The 8,047-nt window shown below is 28.3% G+C and overlaps 1 long non-coding RNA gene across 1 annotated transcript; it reads left to right on the forward strand.

The window, feature by feature from the left end:
- Positions 1–3,503: 3,503 nt before the first annotated feature.
- Positions 3,504–5,679, forward strand: LOC125604071. Its single transcript, XR_007335935.1, has 2 exons — positions 3,504–5,334; positions 5,431–5,679. It is a non-coding gene; the product is annotated as an uncharacterized LOC125604071 (long non-coding RNA).
- Positions 5,680–8,047: the final 2,368 nt, after the last annotated feature.

The following is an 8,047-nucleotide window of genomic DNA, read 5'->3' on the forward strand; positions in this document are numbered from 1 at the left end:
CGTGATTACAGGCGCAAATATCACGTTCGGGTAGCTGCTGGAGACTGTTATCGAATTTCTGAAGTTTTATTTTTTCTGCTTAAATAAAATTGGAATAACTCAGTGGCTAGTACGGAGCATATACTGTTTTGAATCGGTTATTTTATAATTAAATTTTTGAAAAACAAATACTCTTCATTATACACCGACTCATTTGTATCGATATAAATTATTCGTTGACAAAACACGTTATCGTTATTATTTATATACACGCTGTAAATCTACTAATGTATTAATTTAGTTTTCTTCCGTTTTAGTACAACTCAGTCAAATAGTACATACAACTCTGTATATCAAGATCGTAAAATATGAATTTTCATTTACTACACAAATTCATATATGCAAACAAAAATATACACGATCTCTAAATCTTAGACTCTCTGGATCATATATATGCGATATTTTTTTTGGATATGGAAACGAATAAAATCAGACTGCTTTTGATTTCTTATCATATATGAACAGGGAATCGTTATTTTCCATTTATTAGCTACTGTGGGTGTGTTGTGTTTTTGGTGGATTATGGTAGAGTCTAAAGGAGGCCATAAGTATATTTTCTAATCTATAATTGAAAAGAAAATCATGTACTTAATTTATTTCTTGTATTTTAAATAATCTGGATCGATTGGTTGTGAATCTTGTGATCTATCAAGTGTTTTTAGTTTTGTTTTTATTTATAATCATAAAAATTGTCATTTAGTTTTATTTAGATTCTGAATCGGATTATATCTTTGTTTATTTTCCTATAGAATTATGTTGTATATTTTTAATAGTTGCATAAATTTATGCTATAGAATTTTAGTTGTAGTTTTGTGGATTTAATTATTTATTTGTAAATTTTTTAAGCTAATATATAAATCATCTATGTTTTCTACTTTCTAGACCCTAAATAAAACAAAGGAGATAAAAGTTTGTGGCTTTAACAAATTTTTCTAAAGCATTATTGGAAGAAATTTAAGATTTCAAAAGAACTCTTGGTGCAGAAATCTTCTACAACATTTTAAAAGGATGTAGGAGCAATGTTTTCTAAAGCAAAAAAATGTTAATGTAGGAATATATTTTTTTTGTCTTCATTTAATTTTTATATCTACGTTAAATACAATTTTATTAAAAATTATACATGCTAAAATCTACTGTAAAATTTATACTGTTATATTTTTAATTATTTATATTTTGCATTTGAAAATGTAATATTTTAGTTGATATATTTTAGCTCAAAACAAAAAAACATAAACTAAAACTTTAAAATATAAATGGTAGAACTTTATTTAAAAGAAAATAAAACTAAAAGCAAAATAGAAATAGAAATAAAAATAATTATTTATCTTTTATTAATATGTATGAAAATTTAAAATATTGATTTTTAAACTACATAGGGAGTATTTGAATAGTTACAATTGTGTACTATATCGAACAAAATAAAAAATCATCGATGCACAAAAAAGAACAAAATAAAATATATAGTACTTTACCAATTTGGGCTTATCTGGATGTCAATTAGTTGAGTTCATGTCGTCTTGATGAAGCTTTTTTTTTTCTTTTAAATTAACAACTTTAGAGTTGCAACTTTAACAACAGCTAAAAACGTTAAGGTTGCAAGACTGATCATTGATGCATACACGTCCCAGTAAACAACAAATTTGGATTTTAAGTGTTGGTATGAATATCATGATTTACCGAGACCTATTTTCACAACCTATAATGATATGTCGCTCTCAATACACGTTTTCAAGCATAATTATTTCTATAAATTATGATGATGGATATCATTATTAACCTTGGGGCCGAATGTCCTATTGTCCATACCTTTTAGTAACCATAAAAGGAAATAAAACCAAATCTCAGTTAATATAAAGTGTACGTTGAATCAAAATATAGACTCTAAAACTTCGTAAGTTCCACATGTTAAAGATTCGTCATGTAGACATTAGCATGTGGTCGAACTTGTGATTTCTATAAAAACTCTCAACTATTTTTAATTGTTGCGAATGTTTAACATTTACACCAAAAAAAAAAAAAAAAAAAAAAAAGTGTTCAGCACACTATTTTTACAGTTGTGAAAAAACCAACAACAATAAACTCATTTCTTTACATTTTTACCAAAAAAAAAAAAAAACAATAAACTCATTCACTTTTGAAATATCCATTCCTAGATCCTAGATTCTGGATCTTGAAAAAGTAAACTTCGAAGTTCGAACACATGAAAAATGGAGATTAGAGTCTCGCCGGACTCCGGAAGCGTAAGAGGACAACGATATAAAAGTTAAAATAAAAATGAGTACTGTACAACATTGTGAGTACCCTACACGAACATCTTGCACTTACTTTAATCATAGCATCTACAAATATCTTTGAATATAAGATTTGTACACATACACAGTGCCGGTCCTAGGATTATATAGGCCGGAAGCAAATTAATTTTTTGGGCCTGTAAATTGGCTCATTTAAAAGAAATAAGGAGATAAAAATAATTAAGTGTTGAGGAAGAATCGAAGACATAACCTTTCCCGTGTGTGGCAGCAACTTTGACCAACTAACCTAGTGGACAATCCTAGAAAATGTGGCTGAATATTTATTAATTATTGGGCGGCCGGAAGCGTATGCTTCCTTGGCTTACCTTCAAGGCCGGCTCTGCACATACATAATAAGTAGTTTATGCATCAAAATCATAGCAGCAAGCTTATTAAATGGTTAATTACAAAATCCATTTGGTGGTGGGTAAGTGAGAAAGATTAAGGTAGTTAAGCTTTGTTAATAACGATCAACAAAGCATTTTATATGAGATATGATTAGTAAACTAATTAAATATCAAGTGGTTTCCGTCACTTGATTAAAACCAATGGTCGATTCCTTTGTGATGCATTAATAAAATAATGGTGAACAAAACTGATCCAGAAGATGTTTACATTCAAACAGACAATTAATTAAAGGAGATCTGATCTGAAAACCATGTAATTAAAAGTTTTGAGCATATTGGAAGTTCAGAACAGTCAAAATGTAATTTACATAGTAATATTTTTGTTTCTAAAAGAGTATCATTTTCACATATTTTTTGTTACACAAAAATTGTTATTTTAGAATTTTTATGCAATTTTCAATTTAATGTTAATTATAAATACATTGATTTAAGAAATAATTTTATTTATCTTAAATATTATTGTACGAATAGATGTAATTAATAAAAACCTAAATGTATTTAAATCATTTTTTTAATATGTATAAAAAAATTAAAATAACAAATTTTTGAAACGGAAATATATATATTTTTATATTAAATATCATTTTAAAATTTAAATTTTACTTTATTATAAATCTCGTTATATATTTCCAGTGCATATATTTGATAAATTTCAATTTTATTCTTATTATTTTAATTTATTAATTAGCAAAAGTAAAAGTAAAACAAAAAAAATAATATTTTTTTAATATGCGTGAAAATCTTTCACACTTTTTCTAAAACAAAAGGACTATATAGTTTGGTAATAATTTGGTAATGTGCATTACGTTTCTCAAGACCACTTAATCGGTTAAAAGAAAAAAAAAAGTAAGTTCAGTTTTTGAGACAGGCTGGTATTTATTTCCGACTTGATTTTGTTGTTGTTTTTATAAAAAAAAATTGATTTTGTCAAGAACAATCAAAACTGAAAAGAAGTCATGATTTTGTCAGAACGTATTGTTTTTGAAAACTAACTGGATACATAGTAGTTGAGTGAAGTTTCTCAAAATCGTGATATAAATTAAATCTATTATATCAGAATTTCTGACATCTTATAATACTCATTCTAAATTTTAAAAAACGATTGTGACAAGTGTGCAGAGATATAAAATTGTAAATGATGCGAATGAATAACCAGCATGTATATATAAATATCAGTAATATAAAACGTCCGAGAAAAGACGTGTGGAGTGTGAACTTAGAATTAGTCTTAGATGGACATTTGAACCAAGTGACTTTAATGCTTTTGTTGATGAAATTGATTACGCAGAATATGAGAGGAATATAGACATGAGTTTTGTAAATTGACAAAGTAATATCAATTTACTAGGTACATAAACTATTATCCTGACCACTGAAAAGTGTGGTATTTAAGATTACTGAACAGTAATGTGAAAACGAAGAACGTAATAACATTCCTTTCCAACATGGAAAAAGACAGTGCTTTGTGGTGGTACCAAGTGTTTTTCTTTATAAGCGTAAATTAAATAAGTTTTTTTTTTTTTATCTCAACAGGTTAATCTCACTGTAGATAAATATCTGGTTGTCAAAAAATGCTTTAGACCATATTTCTGGTATTATAGGATGCACGTTTTTTTTTTCTAAAAATAATGCAAGTTCCAGGCCAGAAAGAAGAATCAATACTATTAAAACAGAAGGCCCTTTTTTGAGGTAACCTTCTGTTTCAACAATATTTACAGAACTATACCACTGCTTTATTTAAAACCTATACTTTTAATTATATAGAAATATTCAACTAAATATCTTTTAATCTAAAAATTATACCGGAGGATGCCTTATATATATATTAATATTATATCAGAATTTGCAGGTGTACTAACAAGTGCATCTTTTTTTTATTTAGTTTCTTTTCTTTTACTTTCAACGTAGTGAATATAGTTGGAGGAATTAGATTTCTTTCCAGTTTTTAGATTCGATGAAGGAGCTTTGTTGATTCCCAAAACTTTAAAAAAATTCTCATGAGTTCTTCCATTCTTTTTTTTCGTCCATTGTTCTACCAATTAGTTAAAAAAGAGTCTCTTTGCTCTCTTAGCAACAAGATTGAGAAATAGGGAAACTTTGCTCTTCACCTTCTTCTCTTTTCTCTCTGTGACTTCTTTTTGCTGATTCATCTTTCTTTTTCTCACTGATTAAGCTCTCAAGTCTCAGGTCTGTGTATGCTCTTTCTTCTAGACACATTTTTTGGGTTTCCACCTGATTTACATTGCTAGGAAAACAAATGCAGACATATAAAAGTTTAAGAGCAATTCTATCTGAGTCAATCACCGGCAGACGAACTCGTGTTGCCTAGCATATCAAAAGCTATTCGATCTATTCTATGTTCCAATCAGCGTTGTTATTCAGTTGTTATTTCCTTGTGTGGTTTACGGTGTTCTTTCACTGTTAAGGTTTGTCTTGATTTATGTCCTGTCATAGAAAGTTTTTTGTTGTGAATTTCGTGTAAGGAGCTTTTGAAAGAAACAATGCCCAAACATAAGGCTGTATTGATCTGGTATTTTATTTCCTCAGAGGAGTGTTCGTCTCTGATTGATGGAGTTGATGTGTTTGTAAATTTTAAGGTAAAACTCCTTATTCTCAAACTCCAGCATCAACCTCTTCAATTGTCTGATTTGACACCCTTTTCTCATCTCTATATTTTTTTTAATGGCATGAAGGTGAGAAGTTAGTGCTGGAAAGAAACATCACTTCCTCTGCATTGTTTCCTTCTCAAAACAGTTAAGTGTTTCAGGTAATGCACCAACAAAAGGAAAATTAGCTCCAGTGATTCTGCCGAGATTTATGTCAATACTTAAACATATTTTGTATATATATGTCGAATAATCCTCATCATTAATATTTTTAAATCGATGATTCTGTACAGCTATTGTAATATTTATTGTTAAAAAAATATATTGAGATCTTAAGAGATTTAGAGTTTGTGATCAACACAAAAATTTAAAACGTTACATAACTAACAAATATAATATCACTATCAACTACCACTATATAGTATATTCTAAACATGTACAAATAAGAGTGTTTCTAATACATAGATAAGTGTACTACGCATATAATTTTCCTAACTAAGAGGAATGTATTGAATTAAAGGTTTTAGAAGATTTTAGAGTATTTTAATTTTGGTTGGATTTAGGTGAAATTTGAAATTATTTGAGTGATTTTAGTAAAACTTAAAAATAAAAATGAAACCAATAGGTGATTTGGTATGATATTTTCTAAAAATTTCAAAGTTGTTTAAGTGATTTGAAATGATAATATATATTTTTAAGCTTGGACATTCGGGGTCCCAATCGGATTTCGGATTTCGGCTTTGTCTAATCGGGTTTTGGTTATTTAGGTTTATCAAAATCAGTCATATTTGGGTTCTATCGGGTTCAGGTCGAGATTAGTAAATCATCAGAGAACCGGTATAACCCGATGTAATTTTGGGTTCGGGTCCCAATCGGTTCTTTAGTTTAAAAGTATCTGATTTATACCTAATTTGTAGTCAAAACATAAGTAAAGTCAGTTCTTTGATTTTAGAGTATTTGATTTGTACTTATTTTATGACCGAAACATAAGTAAAATCGATTCAAAAATAAAGAAAGAAACATCAAACGTGACCACTTAAAATCAAATAAAATGTAAACATAGTAATTAATCGAAAGATAACCAAATAACTAAAAGAATAAACGACAACAAAGTTCTCATGAAACGAAAAACATTATTCAATGAAAACAAAACCAAAATATAAAAATTTCAAGCCTCAACCGCCACCTTCAACCATCAAACTTCATGCAATAGATAATTATCTTAGAAGTTATTAAGAATTGAAACTAATTTGAAAAATAATCAATATAATTTGAAAAACCAACAACTAATTTGTTTGTTTTTTGAAGTATATACAAAATTAAAAATAATAAAAACATATTAGGAATTTTAAAAATAAATTAATTCTCAAATATAAATATTAAAACTCAAAGGTTGAAAAAAAAAGGTTAATCATGAATCAAAATCAGTTTTAAAAGATTAGCCCCCGTTGTATAATTGAAGTACTTGAAATTTAACGGGTTTCTAACATCATTATATCGAACAAACTGAAAACCAAAATATTCAATCACCCTAACCAAACTCAATTTCATAAATAACTTAGCAGTTTCTATATCTTAAACCGAAAAAATGAAAACATTAAACCGAACTAAAATAAAAAACCAGCAAATAATAAAATGGACCAAACCAAACGGCCACGTTTAACATATTAGTTAATATATAGACGGGTTAATAAATTTGTTACCAAAAAATAATCCCGCGCTTTCAAAGCGCGGGTCAAAATCTAGTATTGGCTTAAAACTCAAACTCCTTATAGTTAACACTAAAAGAAATGTTAGACCACTATTCAAATTACCTTTATTTTTTGTTTGTAGTTTGTGAGATACGTATATTTGTAAATAAGAAGGAATAAATGGACAAAATTATGGTTATAGCTGATAAAAATTATAACTGAAAGAAAAAAAATTTGGACAAATAAATGAAAGAATTTTCAGTTGAATATCGATGGAAAAGACAAGACCATATAAAAATATCATTTTTAAATTAACAACTATTTTGTTATCAAATAGACGTGTCATATTCTAGCTGAGAAATAGTATTCAGTTCCAAGCATTGGATCAGATAGGCTTTAAGGATTAAAGATGTTTAAGAAGGCCCAGGCTTGTAGCCTGACGAAGACAGTGGCTTGATGAAGACAAATTAACATTGCTTTAACTAGTCCCGGGCATTGATCGGTTCGGTTTATTCGGTTTTAGGGTTATTCTGGTTAGGATGTTTAGGAACCGTTTAGGAACTGAAAATTTTTCTGATCTGTTAGGATAATGTTGGTTTTGGATCGGGTTTCTATTTTTTTTATAAAATCCGAAATAGAATCGTATTACAAATAATTCGGGTTTGGTTTGGGTTTAAAGCCCAAAAAGCCGAAAAATCCTAAAAACCCGAGTTAAACCCGAAAAAACCCGAAAAAATATTCTGGTTATTTAGATAGTTCGGATTTTAGATACTTTTTATTTATAAATTATTTATTATATATATTAAAACTAAAAATAATTAATATTTTTAATATATTCAAAATATTCGGGTACCCGTTCGATTTTCGGTTCGGTCCCGGTTCGGTTTGGATTTTTAGGATTTAGAAATATAGGAACCATTTGGGATTTTGGGTTTTTATAATTTTCAGTCCGATTTCAGTTTCGGTTTTTTCGGTTCGGTTTTTGGGTTTCGGATAATATGCCGAGGACTAGC

This window comes from Brassica napus, chromosome A3 (assembly GCF_020379485.1).
Source record: "Brassica napus cultivar Da-Ae chromosome A3, Da-Ae, whole genome shotgun sequence".
Taxonomy (NCBI): domain Eukaryota; kingdom Viridiplantae; phylum Streptophyta; class Magnoliopsida; order Brassicales; family Brassicaceae; genus Brassica; species Brassica napus.